Genomic DNA, 19418 nt, shown 5'->3' with positions numbered 1-19418 from the left:
TTTCTTGTCCCTGAAATCCCCTAAATACCCTTCACGATGACTTTTCAGTTGTGTCACATGCCATCTGGCCAAACTCCAAAACATACAGTGTATCACGCTCCCACTGCCCTTGACTGTGGCTGGCGCTTACCTCAGCAAAATTCCAGCCACTCATTCATTGCTGTGATGTTTGCTCAGGCTTGACATTCTCCTCCTTATCATAAAAGTCCTCCTCACACGTGTTTCTTTGGAACAACAAGATGTCTCAGCAGGTTGGGGGATTTTTCCCTGTGAGTTTGACAACAACTTAAATGTTGGGATACCCAAAAACAGATATGCGCATGCAAAAATTCAAGTAAAGTTAATTAAAAAAAAAATCTAAGTTAATTGTGATGCTGCAACACAACACTTACACACTTTAAACTGTAGATGTCAGCAAAGTGCCAACCATTGAACGTTCAGTGAAAGCATGTAATTAAAAATTACACACATGATAAGTCTTAAGAAATTATTTCCTGTATTAAAACTTGTTTTTTTTTTAATTTTCCTATCTCTTTGTTTACTTTTTATTACAGTCTCTAAAACTAAAAGACTGAGCTTTTATCAGCCTAATCCCTGCATCAACCACAGTACTGCTGATTCCAGAACTCTACCTGGGGCTCTATTTAATAATGCGTAGTGGGGACAAATAGTTCACCGGTGTGTGTGCATTAATGCAGATATATGGTGCAATAAATATTTTTTACCTAGTTCAGCATTTCAGTGCTGCACCACAGAACAGCAGGGCGCTTGTTTGATGTTGCAGAGTTTATTGGCCACCAAAGAAAACCATCATCCAACAGTATGAACTTTTATAACACAATTTTATTGGCATCAGTGGAGTGTATACAGAAAATGGCATCAGCAGACACTTAAATAACAGTTGTTTTTATGTTTTCACATTTTATTTACCACACTGCTTTAAGATACTCTTACTGGCCACTTTATTAGGTACACCTTGTTGGACCCTCTTTTCCTTCAGAACTGCCTTAATCTTTGGTGGCATAGATTCAACAAGATACTGGAAACATTCCTCAGAGAGTTTAGTTCATATTGACATGATAGCATCAGAGAATTGCTGCAGATTTGTAAGCTGCACATCCATGATGCTAATCTCTCATTTCACCACATCCCAAGGGTGATCTATTGGGTTGAGATCTGGAGACTGTAGAGTTGACTTGAGTCCAGTGAACTCATGATCACGTTCAATAAACCAGTCTAAGATGATTCCAGATTTATTATCCTTCAGGAAGTAGCATCAGAAGATGGTACACTGTAGTCATGAAGGGATGGACATGGTCAGCAACAATACTCAGGTAGGCTGTAGCCTCGTAACCATGCTCAATTGGTACTAGGGGCCTAAAGTGTGCCAAGAAAATATCCCCCACACTATTACAACACCAGCAGCCTGTTGATACAAGGCAGGATGGATCCATGCTTTCATGCTGACCCTACAAACTGAATGTCGCAGCAGAAATGGAGGCTCATCAGACCAGGCAATGTTTTACTTTTTTCTATTCATTCTTTTTCTGACCATTCTCTGTAAACCCTGGAGATGGTTGTGGGTGAAAATCCTCAGTAGATCAGAAGTTTGTAAAATACTCAGACCAGCCTGTCTGGCACCAACAACCATGTCACGTTCAAAGTCCCTTCAATAACCTGTTATGGGTCTGCAGTCAGAGACCCAGATGGAGGGACCAAACAAAGGCTCAAGTTCATAAAAAAAAGATTATTTTATAACTGAGAAAAAAAATCACCAAATCATAGGATAAATTAATTGAAGAAAGAAAAAAAAATCTTAACTAGAAAACTGGAGAGCACTGGGAAAGAACATACAAGATGAACTAACACTATTTAAGCAGTCAGCTTAAATAGGGAGCAGCCTAATCAGGTAAGTGCAGACAGCTGTGCATTCAGCATATCACAGGGAGGAGCCACAGACTGCCTGCACAGAAAGAAGGTGAAACGAAACCATAACACACAGAACATAACCTAACCTAGTTTTACTTCCCTATTCTGATGCTGGGTTTGAACTGCCACAGATTGTCTTGACCACGTCTACATATCATGTGATTGGCTCATTAGAAATTTGTGCAAACAAACAGTTGGACACGTGTGGCTAATAAAGTGGCAGATTAACTTATATGTACATTTTATTTTTGAGAATATTTTGAAAAGCAGGCTTCAGTGACCAACAGTTGACTAGTCCAATTGAAGATAAAAACAAATCTAAATGTACGCAGCAAAACAATACACTGCTGGATGAAGTTTTTGAAAGAATCGAAATTAAATATTTATTAGCTAGCTACCTAGCTAGTTAATAAATAAATAATAAATAATAAACCCTCCGCTAGCTAGCTAGCTAGCTAACTGTTGGTATTTAATTTTGATCCTGCTAACTATGTAGGTAGATTGTGGTTGTCCAGTGTACCCATCACACCAAAATACACAAAATGAATAAAAAATAAAAATGTAAATAAAATAAATGCCTGAAGGCTTTCTAAGAGATATTATAAAGCCTTGCAAAATCCCATCATAAAGTCCTACTTTAAAATTTTACAAAAATATACAGAAAAAGGTGTGCAAATACAAAAAAAGTGGACACAATTTTTTGAAAACAGTAGATAATACATTGGAGCTTTGAGGAAAATTACTGAACTTACTGACTTGTATATAAATAATTTATTATTATTATACTGGCTCCATGATGTCTTCAAAAGTCTCTCCTGAATGTGGTGGGTACCATTGTTCTGTTGTTGCTCCAAAAAAAAAGTCTAATTTTTTTGGATGCATTTGGAAGTCACAAAGTCCATAGCAGATAAACATGAGACATTAACAGTGGTGACACGTTCTTCTTTCCTTGACTTGATGAGTCAATACAATCAAAGTGCTGGAGGATGAAAGGCAGTGGCACAAACCCAAAAAAGGATGGGAGAGTCACCCCTGCTGAAAGCCATGACACCACAGCACTGCAGACCATCTTCCTGTCCAGGGGAAGAATAATGGGAACTTTCTCTCTTTCCGCCCGGAATGCTGATGTGGAGAGTTGCAGACACGGCATTTCTTCTTTGGTTATAATACGGGCTCCTTTTTCATTGTCAAAGCCTTTTCGGTAAGTTTCCGATGATAGTGCAGCATGCATGCTAATCAGCTTTATTGGTGCTGCTTTTGAAACGCAGACCCTCCGAGGAAGCGCCGGAGAAGGTGCTTGTTAAGCATGAACTTTGAAGCCCGGTACCTGCGCTCGTTTTATCCCCAGGGCTGCAGCCACGCCTCCCTCGACCTGCCGGGAAATTTGCTGACCTCTGAGGCTCGAATTACCTGGCAAGCCCGGAGGAGCACCTCCAGAGCAGTGGAGAAAGAAATCTGCACTGCTCCAAGTCAATACTCATCGATCGTGTCTTATCTTGTGCTCCCTCTCTCTTCTTCACTGTTTTTTTAACAAGAGTTACATTACAGTAAATGTGTTTGCCTTGCAGTGTTTCTCCAAATTGGGAAGGCAAATAGCTTGTTCCATAGATTAGGGGGTACAGCTGACTCGTACTGTAACTGCCGGGTTTTCTTCCGCTGGTTATCAGGAGAACACGACAGCGAATCCCTTCTCTACCCCCAGGGAGGCTGATCAGACTCCAAAGTGGTGGGTCACAAATTACTTGTCACTACATAATTACTATAGCTCTTAAAAAGAAGTATTTAGCCCTAAAAACATTCATATTTGTACCACATTCAAAAACGTTCCAAAGATTGCAGCAGTGATTCAGAATTGGGAATAAGAGATAGATTTTACTGAACTTTTTTATTGTTTTCACACTTGTAACAAGAATGCCTCAAATCATGCGCTCAAGCTACAGACACACCAGGTACATGACGCACATTGAAGTACGAGCTGATCGCGGATTTCGGAAGCCCATTTTGTTCACACTGGACAAGTAGGGAGGGATTCCATCTTCTTTTTCCACTGTTGTTGCACGTCAGTCTTCAATTTGGGAGAAGCTTGAGTTCAACAAAATGAAGAAATAACAGATTTCTGGCTGCCCGGTGGTGCAGTGGTTAGTGCTCCTAGTGCGAAGGCCATTGTTCAAATCCCAGCTGAAACCTTACATGTGGAGTTTGTACATTCTATTTGTGCATTTGTGGGTTTTCTCCAGAAACTCTGGTTCTCTACCACACTCCAAAAACATGTTTCATAGGTTCAGTGGTGTCTTAATCATTTTCTCTAGGTCTGAGTATGAATATGGGAATGCACTGCAAGCTGTGTAGGGTGTGACCCTCCTTTGGCTGACAGTACCTGGGATAGGCTCCAGCAACCCTGTGACCTTGAAAGGGATACAGCTAGTTCTGAAAGTGGATGGTCTTGAATTTAGACCCTTTGTTCCAAAAATAGCAAGAAAAAATCTTTATTGTTATATTTGGAAACTGTGGCGCAATTATTTATTCATGTTTCAGACTATATCTTTACTAACTCAATTTAAAACCTCTAAAGAGCAATAGTAGATGTGAAGGCCCCACTCAATCTACACTACTAGTGTGTGAGAGAAGCGGTTGTGATCCAGCATCTTGTGGTCAAACGAGCTGAAATAGCTAAGGGTATCACTGCCAATATTCTGAATTAATTCATTTATGAAGTTATAGATATTAATGAGTATAAACTAATTTGATGAAGATACATCTATTTATAAACCTTATCCTAATCTGCAAGCAAACATTTAAATCCTTGGATCATAGCTGCACATATCAAGTTCTAAAGATGGACAGTGGTGTAATTCTTGGACAGCACTTTTTGACTTAACAGAGTTTTGGGTTTCAAAGCCACATCATGATTCGGACAAGCCTGTGTGGGGTCGTTGAGTTTAACAGCAGCAGAGATCGGCTCCAGCAGGCAGGAAGGAGTAATGTAAGGAAAGTTTTATGCCTTCCGCAGTGTTTCTTTTAAAGGATCTATCTAACTCAGTGTTTATGGGCAAGAATTGACAGCTGTTGCAGAGGCCAAAACCCTCTGATTCACAGCTTGCATTTAGAGCCGGGTACTTAAAGAGAAATGCTCAATAATTTAGCAGTTCATCTCCCTGATGAATTTGACTAAGATCTGCCATTCCAGGTGCTCAGATGCCTAAGAAGACTTTATTATGTTAGATTTGACTCCAGATATATCACTTTCTGTTGGTAAAAAATTAATTACAAAAATACAATACTTGTGGTAAGCTAAAATTAGGAACAAATGCCAATTACTGGAAATATTGCATTGTGGAATATCAAAAGAAACATCAGAAGAACACGCAGCTCACATGAAGGGAATGTAAAGTTCTGAGCATGTCCCTTGGCAACGCCTGTCCAAGCGACCACGACTCATGAAAAGTCTATGTAAACACATTCAAAACTCTTGTGTTCCCTTTCGCTTCACAAGTTTCTACGACCATTTCTGGGCTTTACATAAAAAGCGTAACCATTGTGGTCACTTCTATAAAAATCTATGTGCAGTAAACATGCATAAACACATGTCTCGGACTTCTACGATAAAAAAAAAAAAAAATTGTGTTCACATATTGCTAGGCAAGTTTCTACAACTGTTTTCAGGCTCTACAAAAAAAGCGTTTGGCTGTTGACCATGTGCTCAAGTGGGCATTTCCAATAAAAAGTCCATATAAAAGCACATGAATGCAAGTTTCAGGCTTTGGTGTTTAAATCTCTGGTGTTCACCTATTGCTATGCAAATTTCTGTGGCCGTTTTTAGGCTTTACATAAAAAAAAAAAAAACATGGTTGTTGAATGTGCGTTCAAGTAGCCACTTATGGCTTACGGCTTATGGCTTATGGTCTACATAAATGAATATTTGAACGTGCTACCATGTTCAAAATTCTCACGTATATGTGTTGCTACGAAAGTGTCTGTGACTGTTTTCAGGCTTTACCTGGGCGATAGAGCGCCATCCAGCGGCTGCTGCCCACCACTGAGAGAATTTCCCCATTGTGGGAGTAATAAAGGATTTGATTGATAAAATAAGTCAATGAGATAAGACAAGATACTTTATTAATCCCAACGAGGCAAGTTGGTGAGTGCCCATTTAGCAAAAGAAGCCCCCAGGGACAGCTTTAAGGTAAAAAAAAAAAAAAAAAAGGAATGAAGAGGAGGAAAAAACAGACTCAAAGCAGAAGTTTGTTTGTTTTATTTACATTCAATTGCTTGAAACCCCTCCCCTACTTTAGTCAAAAAATACTCTTATTTTTAGTCGGTAAAGAAGAATTTAACTGGCGATCTAGTTTTCTTTTCCTACAAAATGGTGGTGCAGTGGTTAGCGCAGCAGCCCTCTGTTGAAAAGATTGGGGGTTTGTGACCCAGCTTGGGAGGGGTCTTATTTTTCTATGCAATTTTTAAAAAGTGAATGTTATTTAAGTTATGAGAATTAAAATAAACAAATATTTGTTGCAACAGATTCCAGACAGCTACTTTGTTGTTGATGTTTTTTTCAGACAGTAGTATTGGTGTGTGTTTGTGGGCGCATGTGGGGGGTTTGCCAGCCCAGGGCATCACTGAAGTTCTATGACAATTTTTGAACTTCTACGTAAAAAACACACAGCCGTTGAACACGCATTGAAAGTTAAACCGGATCAAACTTTGACCAATCAGGGACTTGGATTAAGTAATGACTGAGTGATGGTCTTTTTACTTAACAGAAGTCCAATTTACTGGAATTCTATGGCACCAAGTCTTTAATCTATCAGAATAGAGCTGTGAAAGAAAAAAAAATGGAAAATGATTCACCAGATTTGCAATGATTTGACATTTCTCACCATTCCTCTTCCAACTGTAGGTGGTGGGCTGTGCTAACAGAAAAAGCCCCTCCCTGCTTGTCAATTGTGAACACCTCATGCAAATAACACATTCAAGAACATTGCATTTAGCGTGTTTTTGAATGCACTTCACGTCTGGTCTCTCCGTAGCTTTAGAACGTAAAGTCCTGGAAAAAGTTGAAACGAACTTCTCTCTATATTTCTACTCGTGTGAACTTCATGCTGCAGAAATCCTCAATAATGCTGTTTTCAAGTGACAAGCCCTTCACTGAGTAACTGTAAAGCATACCCCCACCCTTCCCGTCTTTTTGCCTTCTCGCTGCCTCACTGCAGAGAGACACAGACGGAGACAGAGGAGGGAGCTGCACTGCAGCAACTGGGCGTTGGCTCCACACTAGGAGGGAGGTACCAGGAGGGGAAAAAGCAGAAATATGATGAGGGGAGCAGGGGCAGTGAGAAGAAATGTCCCACTGACTGACAAAGAAAAATATCAAGTATTTTGTCATTTTTTTGTCAACAAGCATAAACAATAGTTTTTAACATCCATTTAAAATTATTTTTTTACTCTAAAGAATCCTTGCAACATTTTACTGCATGAAATAAATGATTAAATTACTTTCTTTCAAGCACTAAATTAGATTTTTTGTTTGAATAGGGGCGAATTTGTGCTTTGATGTTTGGTTTTATTCCAGAGCAGATGACTTGACCAGGCTGCACTCGGTGACTCCCAGACTTGGCTCCTGTCCAGTAAACCTAAAAAAGAATGAACTGGATATAGCAATATCCTTGTGAGCAGCTCAGAAAAATATGAATAATGTAGTGATACCCAAACCTGCACACCTTCATCCTCTTCTTTATTAGTTTAAACCACTAGGTCGAATGAGGACACCCAAAATGACAAATGTGTCTGGCTGTCATCCCGTAATAGAATCATAAAACACAGGAAGGCTCTTTATCAGTTTCCCCGTTCAACAAATGCAGTTTATGAATTCCTTGATCCCTTCAGTCCACGAGCCCACCACGCTCCTCTCTGCTGATTCCTCCTGTTTTAAGTCTTTCCTTTTTTCCCCTCATCTCTTCTCCTTCTTTCCTTTTTGCCACCCTCTTTAGTTTTCCCTCTCGGACAGGAAAATGTGCTGTGCCTGCAGGGGGGATTTTTTTTCTTCTTTGGAGACAGGGAGTCGAGATGCTGCTTCTGCTGGCAGGACAGAAGCATTTGAGTTAAAATCTGACAAGACAGTTGGAAACACGAAAACTGAGAAACAGATCACCACATTTTTTTTTTCTCAATGGTGTTATTTTGTGTTTTAACCTCTATATTGTATTCGGGTCAAAATTGTCCAATGTTCACACATGGATCAATTTTGACACAAACACAATTAAAGGGTTAATCTTGTTTCTACTGTTTACTAAACATTTGTGCATGTTCATAATCTTTTATTAGGTTAAGACTAGTTTTTTAGCTGTGAATTCATGCAAAAATAAAGGAAGAGGGCTGTTTTATAGTGAATAAAATAAAAATTTCTATTTTGCTTTATTTTTTTCTTATTTTTTATAAACTATCATAAATGTGTTTTACGCTTCGCACTTGTTCACTCACAGCTACAGAGCAGAGAAGTCAAATATTCCATTTAAATTGTAATCCTCCTGATTACTGCCTCAAAGTTGTACTATTGGTGGATGTTTTGTCATCTCATAGAATATCACAAAATAATAATTGGTTTAAATAAGAGTAATAAATCCTAAACAACAAAGGAGCCATGTAGTTTTTGTTCCTATGTGTAAAAAACAGCAGGATATGAAAGTTATGTAAGCCTTAACCCCTTCGTATGCCGCTTGTTTGAAATGTTCTGTTACAGGACTACACTTTATTTATCGTTACTCTCTTCTTTAATATGTATAATTGAATATTTTCAAGAATAAAGGGGTTATTGCATTCAAAATGGACTATTTCAGAAGCTGAGTCAATCCGAATTCTTCCCTTCTCCCTTCCCCTCCATTTGAAGTGGCAGTTTAAGTGCAAGACGTGTCCGGGAAATGTATTTTTTAAATCCGACCCTCCAAACCGAGGGATACAAAGTCTTCCGTCGCGAGGGTAAACCGTGTCGTGCTGAGAAGCCCTTTTCTCCACGTGGGTGCTTTCTGAACCACAAAAGTTTACATTTAAATATAAGTAATGACTTTTTGTTGTAGCATGACCATTTTAAAGTTATAAAACTGCTGTTGTTATGCATATTCAAGTGCTGGAAGGTCAGTGTTAACGCTATCAGACTGGCGATTATTTGTGATGTCATCGAACAAAAGTGACGTCCGAATTAAGAGACACTATTTTTTCATAAGTCTCCGTTTGGAGAGCCAAATGAAGGGCTAGAAGGGAAGAATTTGGATTGGACCTCCATCTTTGGTGTCAATATTATTTGCATGAACACATTGAAATGTTATGAAAAAAAAAAAAACAGGTGAACTTTTATAAAGTTTAAATTCATTTGACTCTATGTAATTAGTAAACTGCATTCACTCTCAGAGTCACCACTCTGATCATCTTTTAATGGATTTTAAAATTCTTCCCATGAGTGGTCTTTTAATATTACCTTTATTGTTCGGGTTTAAGCCAAAATGTTGTTGCTTTCTAGGACAGAGTTTCTGCAGAGTGGCACAAGTTCATTAGATTTCCACCTCTGAGTTGTGGGTGAGACTGTTGTCATGGAGCAACCCCACCCCCCCTTTACTGCGAGCTCTCTGTTTCCAGCTAGCCTATGTATAAATCTAGCATGTGTTAAAGATTTATCGCAACAAAGTTCTTTGGAAGGAGCAGACTTTCATACAAATGATTGTTGTTCATTTTAGAAAGCTAACCTAAATATTAGGACTGATAGTGGTGCAAGACTTGCTACGCAATGCAGGATTTTTTCCTGTAAACAAATATGTGATTCATTTATCTTGGCAAAGCAGCAGGTAACAGAAGATCTGGGGCTTCAGGACGAGAGGGCCAGATGGAACAAACTTATTCCTTAAAAAGTTTGAGTTACAAAATTTTGATCAACTTATCCCAAACTTTGAGAAAACGTGAATAACTTTAAAATACCCCAAAGGATTTGGGGCAGAACTTAAAGTATAACCAATTACATCTACACTTTTGTGATTTTCTAAAAACTATAGTATTTTCATTTAAATATATATATTTTTAAAAGCTTAACATCAAAAATGATTTGTCTTTTGTGGTATTCCTTTCAAAAATAGTATCATTTACACAGCATGATGCTGAGAATGCTTATAATGTCTGCTTTACCACACAATATATGTCAGAGAAAGAGAGACATTTACAAGTCTGTGAGAGCTCCAAGCTTTTATTAGAGCTGCTGAGAACGTACCGGAAAAAAGCCCAGTCTTAGCATCAGTTGTAAAGCACAGGCTTTTTAATTTAAGACAGCACCTTAAGTCTTTAGCTTTAATTACAAGAAGTGTATCTCATAAATACTTACAGTTTTTTTCAAATGATAACACACACACACACACACACACATATATATATATACTGTATATATCCCACACATTCGCATTTCTTTATTCGCAGTTTCACGTATTTGCAGATTTTTTTATCTGTCATGTGACTCTTCCGGTTTGTCACAAAAACTCAGACAAATTAAGATGCTTGCAGGAAATTTTTGCCTCTGTAGGAGGTGCTATAGTGCTGAGGTGTATCTCCGCAGAGCCGAAACCCTGGGAGGATTTCGGTCACCCCCTTCTCTCTCCATGCCAATGCATGGAGAAATGGCATCAGCTGACTCAGAGGCAGCCAAAAGATCCTGATATGTAGAAGAAGAGGATAATTAACATCCGGAGCTGGTGTTTATTATTTGATGAAGGAGGAACTATTACCACTGTTGCATTTATGGCAAAAAGGAACAGAGTGACAGTTTTCATTTGCATCATAAACTGTTGCAGCTGTACAGTCTTTTGGTCTGAATAAAAAAAAGACTATGAGGAATTCTCCAATGTTCTTTGATAAATGTTTTACAAGTATTTTTGATTCGCGTATTTGGCGTATTCGCCAGTGTCTCCGCTCCCTAACCCCTGCGAATAAGGGGGAAATTACTTTATACACCTTGGACTAACAGCCATGTTGGGTTTAAGGTAGCGTCAGTAGAAGAAAGTACCTTCGTAATGCCTTTGAAAGTCATAATGTGAGAAAGAATGCATTTATTATTAGAAATTGAGGGAAAAAAAATTTCAAATAGGATTTGTCCATTCAGCCTAAACTTTAAGTTTTAAATGTTTTTCAGATGTCTGCTGAGTCACTAGAGGAACTCAAGCTGACCTTTAAATCCTGTTGAAAGGAAGTGTTTAAAGTAACTGTTTTCTTCATGATCCTCATTAAAACCTGAGCAGTTGAGTTTCTGCGAGTCAGCATTCCCGATCACTCTTTGCTGTTTGCTCCCTTTATTTAGTGGCTGAAATTGGCTTCAATCACCATTTTTCGACAGCACCAGACATGCTTTTGTACTTAGCATGTTCTTTAATATTAATGATTCCAAGCTTTTAGTGACCTTAGGTTACTATGCATGCCAAAGTACAAATCTGCCCATGCTAATTTAAACCCACTCCAAGGAAAATGGCCTTTTTGACATGTTCTTGTGGTATTTTTCTCATGATGGAGGACATATTTATATAAAAAAACTAAGTTTAAAATTGCATTTCGCAGTATTTCTTTATTCAAATTGTTGTGAATCAGGAGCAAATGAAAAAATGCAGTTTGAAAAAGATATATTTGTGGTGTAGAAGATAAACAGGGGGGCCAGAAGCTCCCTGCTCTGCTCCATTCTAAAGCATCCATTATAGACAAATAGATCCATGTACTTCGTTTTTCTCTTCTGAGCTGACATCTCGTTCAAAATTGTACAACAGTGTATGGTTGCAATGTTAGGTTGGGTGTGTGGGGGGCTGTAAGCTAGCAGGAAAGCTTGTAAACAGAGAGCTTTCAGTAACTGGGTGGGGCTCCACGCCAGTGGTCAAAATGTATGTCCTAGAAAACAAAATATTTTTTTTATTATTTTGCTAACAATAATATTTAAAGAATCATTACTAAAAGACCACTGGGAACACTTTTAGAATAGATTTAAAGATGATCAGAGTGGGACTTCTTAGAGCACACACATGATATTCAAAAACCAGAAATGCATTTGTAGCTTAAATGCTAATATAATGGTAATTCTCTGCTTTTTTGTATTTTTATGCTGACTGATTTCACATATGTTGTAGTTTATGCTTCAGTTTGACTTCAAAGCGTCAAATCCAGGTGGAATGAGATGAAGAAAAGGAAAGATAGAGAACTGTAAAAAGTTTGGGAGCTATATATAGACTACAAACTTTGTAGCTGTTATGCCTTGGGAAAATTTGCCACATCTAAAATTCAAAACAGCTCCCACTCCTTTCATTCATCTACCATTATTAGATTTCAGATTAAATAAAACATGCTGAGAAGTAATAAAGATTTTCTTAGACATTGGAGCCAAACAGGCTACATTAGTTCTCATTTTATACTCTAAAGAATGAAACAATAAATGTTATGTTCTAATGTAGTTAAATAATGCTGTATTTACCAAAGTTTTTTTGCTCCTAAAACTTTAGGGATAGTTTTAAGGTTGCAGTGTTGGGATGTCAAAAAAAGGTCAGTATATTGTACATTAGAAGTAAAACTACTGTTGCAGCAGCTCTGTAGATATATGGCTTAAATTAGAAATTTGGATTATATTTCTGTGTGAAATATTTCACTCACAGACTTTAAGGTGCTTTCTGTATTCCTTGCTCATTCAGACACAGATTTTCCTCACACACAGGATTTGCAGGAGAACAGAAGTTTCCTGCAGGCTGTGTCGATCTCATAAAATATGCAAGTTAAAGCTAAGTAGCTTCTCACAAGCAGGGGTTGCGTGACACGGAGTTTTGTGACCCAAACCAAAGAGACAACTTACTCAACCGTGATACTATCTCAGCTCTGTTACAGCACGGATACTGTAGTAGTGTGTGTTAGACTGTTAGTGCGTTAAAACTGAAGCCTATAAAAACAAGAAATTGATGTTCTTGTTGGGAACAACTATAGGAAAGGAAGAGGAAAAGAAATATTTCTCATTTTGATTTGAAAAACAACAACAAAAAAATTAAGAAGTTTATATAATTTAGGTGCTATTCAAAAGCACAAAACGGACTAAAGTCCGTATCAACCATGAGTCATCACTTTCTCGCTCTCCTCCTCTTTCATCAGCCCTTCTTTGCTTAATGCATGTGGTGGCTCTGCAGCTTTCTTTAATTGAAAGCAAGCACTATAAGTGGTTTGTCTTTGTGTGTGGCAAAAATAGATGCACAGAGTAGAAAAACATATGTCAGAAAAGACAAATAATTAATTTTTTTTCTTATCTTGCTTATCTTATCATAGAGTTCTTCATTGCTTATAAATTAACAAAGCTAATGATCTGTTTTTTATTTATTTATTTTTTCAGCACCATGTGCCATGAGCCACACCTGGGACTACTTCACAACATGCCCAACAATCAGGAGGTTTGGGAGAATGTCACGTAAAACCAAGTGAGATCGAAAGTTAACTGAATGATCTGATGTTCCAGACAAGTTTTGGGGAGGTAGACTCAAACAGTGGGTGGTATGAGTCACTCAGAACTGCCACTGCTACCCACTGAGTTCTGCCCTGAAACGCCGACTTTACTTGATTTTCACAGCTTACCTGAAAGCACCAATGAATCTGCAATCAGCTGTGGGTCAGAGCAGGTCTTGATTGCAATAAGCAAACTTTTGGAGAGCTCAAAAAGAAGAATCACCTACAACCTGCTCACAAACACGTTTTCACTAAACAAGGCCTCAAAGAGTTTTAGTATAAACTCAAATCCATAATGATAAAGATATAATTACATAAATGACATCAAGCATTTTTCTGGTTTTTATGCATTCCTCTGTGCTACTTCATTCGAAAAGTGCTACATAGATGGATTGATAGATTAATCTCAGACAATCATGAAAGGCGCCATAAAAACAAATTTAAATGACTAATATGTATTGAAAACATTCTAACTAAAACACTACTTTAATGACTCCTCTGTTAGAACACTATATTCTTAGCATTACTCTTAAATTTACACTGTAAAAAATTAAACATTACATCAGTTTACAAAGGCTCTGAAATTTGTTATACTCAAAAATGTTAATTTTAATGAAGTTTAACTTGTAAGTTGGGTAAACCATCAACTAAAATGTTTCATTTTAAATGAAACAAATTACATAATTTTTGTTAATTGATCCGTTTCACTTTTTTCAGTGTGGGGTCACATGGTTGCTAGAGCCTATCCAAGCTACTGCTGGGCAAAGGCGGGGTACACCCTGAACAGTCGCAGGTACGTTTTTTAGGAAAGGTTTTAGAAAATCCCTTAAAATAAAATAAAATCCCTGTTTCTCAGATAGGTTTGGGGTTTGAAGTGTCATTGTCCAGACGGAGATCTTCTGCTCAAATGTGTCTTAATCTCGACAGCTAACTAATGTAACCCCCTTCTGGTGTTCCTGCTGACACAAAATACCCACCGCTCTTCCCACCTGATATTTTCACGTCTTTTTACCTCCCAGCTTGTCCCTCTCTCCTCTGCCCCCCCTTCTGTCAGCTGTGTCATGATTCTGCAGCTCATCCTCTGCAGCATGACTCTTCTTTCCTCCGTCTGCCTCTGCAGCAAGTCCTTGAACAGACAAAAGGAAGCAGCATATATAATCCAAATCCAGACCTCTACAAGTAGACACAAGCTTACACACTCGCTCCATCTTGACCACACGTCTTTTCTGGGAGATTTTGGGGGCTGAATATAAATGACGAGTCGTTCACAGACAGAAAACAATTCACTATTTCAGTCAGTTTTTGGCAATAAACAACAAGTTCATAAAAAAGAAAAATAAGTCATTAAGCATTTTCCATCACTACACTTTAAATCCACCGCAACAAAGACTGTTGCAAATAAATGTTTAAATACTGTTGTTTGCATCATGCAGAAAATTACAGGTCATCGACTATTTGCCAAGGAAAGTCTGTAGTGTCTGTAGTTTGTAACAGAGCAACGGAAATATCTACTTTGTTTTTTCAATCCACCGTGGATCATCTTTCACAGTCTCAATGATTTTTTTGTGAAACTCTGCATGCCTTTTTTATTCTATTTAAACAGTGCATTGTGTTCTGCATCTTGATTGGCTGTAGACTAATCAATATCCTCTATGCCGTGTCTCCTGTACTGTGCAGCTTACAAAAATGATCTTTGTTTTTATTCTATTACAATGGAGTCTTTTTCTACTAAGGTTTGAACTTTTTTTAGTTTAAACATGAGAATATTCATGTAGGAGAATACAAAGTGTGCAGCGAAGAGTATGACAGTGTTAGAATATTTACAGTTATTGTAAAAAATAGAGCTAACACTACGTGGAGTTCATGTTTTGCAGATTATTTTTAGAACGTAACTCTTTGAGACAAATTGAGACTATATTTCCTAAAATAATATTGCATTAGTAGTGAATAGACAGACGAAGTCAAGAATATCATGAAAAACAAACACTGACCGTAAAATTTTTGTAAAACACATTAAATTAGACAAACTCACATCCATCTGGTAAAAATGACCTATAGTTTTTTACGAACTTTATGTGCACACCGGATTTATGTAAATGAATGGTCTATTTTTGAACCCATGACATGCACAAGGCGTACCAAGTTCTAAGTGACACAAAAGAGTCAGAGATGAGTCCATCAGTCAGACTCAATTTATCACTGTTTGTAACACGTACATGTTAGCCACGTTAGAAGTGTTCGCGTTTTCACAATACTTGTAGCTCTCAACCTCAACACATAAAATAATAATGCTTATCCTGCAAAAAACAATACAGTGACTATGCTAACTCGCAGCCTTGTTGGTGAGAGACATAAAAAAAAACAATGAAACTACACATTAGCATATTCACACTACTAGTAACTTCCTGCTTTGTTTGGATTGGAGCCTACAAAAAATGGACTGACAGCGCTAAAACAAACGTTACTGTGTCTACGCTAACTCCCAACTTTGCTGACGTAAAAAAAAAAACACAGTCCGACAGCACTACACATTAGCCATGTTAACATATTCACAGTACCTGTAACTTCCTGTACCTTCTTTTCAACACATTCAAAAAAAAATGATACCAATATGACAAACATTACAGCGACTACACTAACTCCTAACCCTATTAGTAATGCCTAAAAAAATAAAACAGTTCGAACTGCTACATGTTGGCTGCATTCGCCATGTTAGCATATTCACAAGACCTACAGTATAACTCCCAAACTTTGTTGCTACTCGCAAAAAAAACAGACTAATACCACAAAAAGAAACATTACAGTGACAACGCTAACTGCTAACCTTGTTAGTAATACCCAAAAAAGGAAATAGTTCGACACCGGTACACATTAGCCCAATTAGCGTATTCACAACCAGATTTAACCCATATAAAAAATGCTCAGGGTTCTGTTTTTGTCCTTAAAATTAAGGCTTTTTTTTGCACCTGTAGTGCAAAAAAATGGCAATTATACCGTTCCGCACAGTTCATTTACCTAACTCAAACTGTTTTAACCCCAGTAGATATTTGTTTCAGTAAATTATATTGTGGATGCTGACATATTAAACTTGCATCATAAAGGGCAACAACTTTCCATTTGGAACTTAAAGCACTGATTCACTTAAAGGATCATTTTGTTCTGGAGTGCCCTCATGATCAACTCTGACCCCCATGGACATCCCCGATGGCAGGCAATTATCTGGCCTGGCTGCCGCTCTCTTAACGGGTGAGTTAGAATCTCATTATAGAGCACTTTGTAAATATTGCTGAAGTTGGAGGGGGCCTTCAGTTTATTTGTTAGCATTGACCGCTGATCATTGCCCTGAGACGGGGAGATTATGGGTCGTACCAAGCGCTCTAAAAATGGGATCCAGTGCTTCCTTGCTTGATAATCAGAGGCTGGACTGGATTGGATTACCAAACGGATCCTGGACATTGCACTCATCCCTCATTGGATGCAGAAAACAAATGTGGCTAAATTTGACTTTAATTGTTTTTATGGGACTGATGTGCACAATATAACATCTGATTACTTATTGTTTGTCTTTTTTACTTTATACTTTCTCAACCTTTTAAAATACAATGAGCCAGATGAAGCTTTTGCAATAATTTGCATTAAAAATTTGGAGATTTATTGATAATTGTTGGAACATTTCAAAAATATGATTGGAAAATAATTCCAATTTGCCCCATGGCAAGGATGCTGTATGATAGCATCACCGTATGTCAAAAGTATGACACATTTACCAAACACACAACAATGGTACATTCCATTTTCCATCCCTTAAGGCACATGTGATAAAGTCAAGGCCCGGGGGCCGGATCCTATACCGGAAAATATCCTTTTTTATATCATTGTTATTCATGGCTCAATACAATCTTTTATTTCCAGGCTTGGTTTGTTTTGTTAATCATATTTGTATAATTTTCACAGGATATATTTTATGGAGATCAATCTTTTCTGTTATTTATAAGTGTAATTTTTCATATAATATGATGTAAAAGTAAAGATATTTAAGAGTTTTTTTGGTTCTTTGAACTTTTAGTTTATTTTTAACTTGTATAATTTCCACAAAATATATTTTCATGGTGAGTAGAATATTGAATGTTATTTAACATTTAAGTTGATTTATTCTGGAATAGTATTTGTACTTGTTTTTGTTCACATTTATGTTAAAAAGTTACATTTTTAAAGTTTTAAAAATTTGTCTTTAGTGTGTTCAGTAAATGTTTATCCTGTTCGGCCGGCGACCTAAGGTGTGTTTTGGACTTTGACGTTTTGTGCGACTGAGTTTGACACTCCTCCCTTAAGATGTCCAAATGAAGTTCACGGGAACTCCCTTTAAGATTTGTTTGTTCTTGTCAACAATCCTGCAGCACCTGTACGGGTCAACACTGTGCAGGAGCATGTGACTAAGGCATTACTTAAGTTATCATTTCATTGATGTTTTTTGTGTGTAAAACAGAGAGCTTGTAACCTCTTGGTGCCTGAATTCCTTTTCAGTTATAAAAAAATGTCACTCATGTCTTTACATTGAAGTAGACGCTTAAATGAAGGTAAATTTACGAACAGATTTGATTAGATGCACATTTGGATCAATAGGCATCAAGGGGTTAAAAAGGAATTCTCTAACGATGTGAAACTGAAACACAAGAAGGAAGGGAACTCCACAAGGAAAACCAGACGCAAATGAAATAATGAAGGGGACTCAGAGTGGGCCCCCTCTGTGATGACTCAGTCTAATCTCCTTGGCTTTCATCTGATCGATCTCTCCCTGCTGCAGATGGCTAAAGCTGCTGACATCAGCCTGACACACTGTCAGACGCACCGTAATGCAAGTCCTTGCCAGTGTGAGGAAGCCAGAGATAAAAAGAGAAGAAGCTGATCCTCTGTGTGCCTTGAGACCGCCGCCTCGCCTCAGAGGAAATGACAGGGTCAGGCCTGCTGGGGATCCTGCTGCAGAAACTTATTTGCAAACTGAGATATGTCGACGAATTAGTCTCAGTTGACATTGGCGCTGTGGTGGGACATGCTGACAAGTTGCACACCCCCCACAACACATGCTGACACACCTGGCTGAGGAATAACAAGGCCTCTCAGGTAACCAAGAATAGAACAGTGTCACCACAGGATATTCCACACAAAACACAGAGAACCACACTGAGGTAAACAGCTGCAAAAACTTTAGTGATTTTATTTTGAAATATTTTTGTTCAGCGGCAAAGAGCATTTCAAAATAAAGGGACTGCACGAATGTTAATATATCTCATGTTTTTAACTAGGAATGTCCCAATCAGGTTTTTTTTTTTTATTTTCCCGAATCCAATCTCAAGTCTTTTAAATTTCTGACTTTGTCTTGATACCGAATTCTGATCTGATACTTCTGTAGCACATACAAAAATGAATACATTTTATACAAACATCCAGGTTGACCCTGATTTTTTTTTTGTTAAGCTTATTTTATCATTTAGCACTTAAACAGAACACTTCTATGATGTAGTTTTATCAATCACGTAAAAATAGTAATAGTAATAAATAATCAAGTGGTAAAATAGGTGATAAAGTTTGGTGACTGTAACTTTAATATCTTCAGGACTAGTGAACATTTTTGATCATGTGATTCATATCTCCATTAAAAATTCTTTCAGATTAATGATTACTTTTTTTTAATAGTTCGTGACTTACTTATATCAATATAAACATTTATTAGTTTTGGTTGTTTTTGAGAGATTCATTTTTTTATCTTTTTTTTTCCAGAGTTTGCACTTTGTAGATGGTCCCTTGGCAGCCGTCTCTTTGTCGGCAGCAGGAAAGCTCCGTTCTCATTACAAAGAAACAAAAATCTGATCTTTTTTCCTCTAAAATGCCTTTTTAGTTCATTATTTGTGCTAAGACAAAACGCAAGAAACAATGTCAGTTTTAAACGTTAAGAGTTATTGTACCCTGAAGTCAGAATCGGTGAATATCTCACTAATGTTACCAAA

Source organism: Oryzias melastigma, linkage group LG12 (genome assembly GCF_002922805.2).
Source record: "Oryzias melastigma strain HK-1 linkage group LG12, ASM292280v2, whole genome shotgun sequence".
NCBI lineage: Eukaryota > Metazoa > Chordata > Actinopteri > Beloniformes > Adrianichthyidae > Oryzias > Oryzias melastigma.
This window is presented reverse-complemented; position numbering follows the sequence as displayed.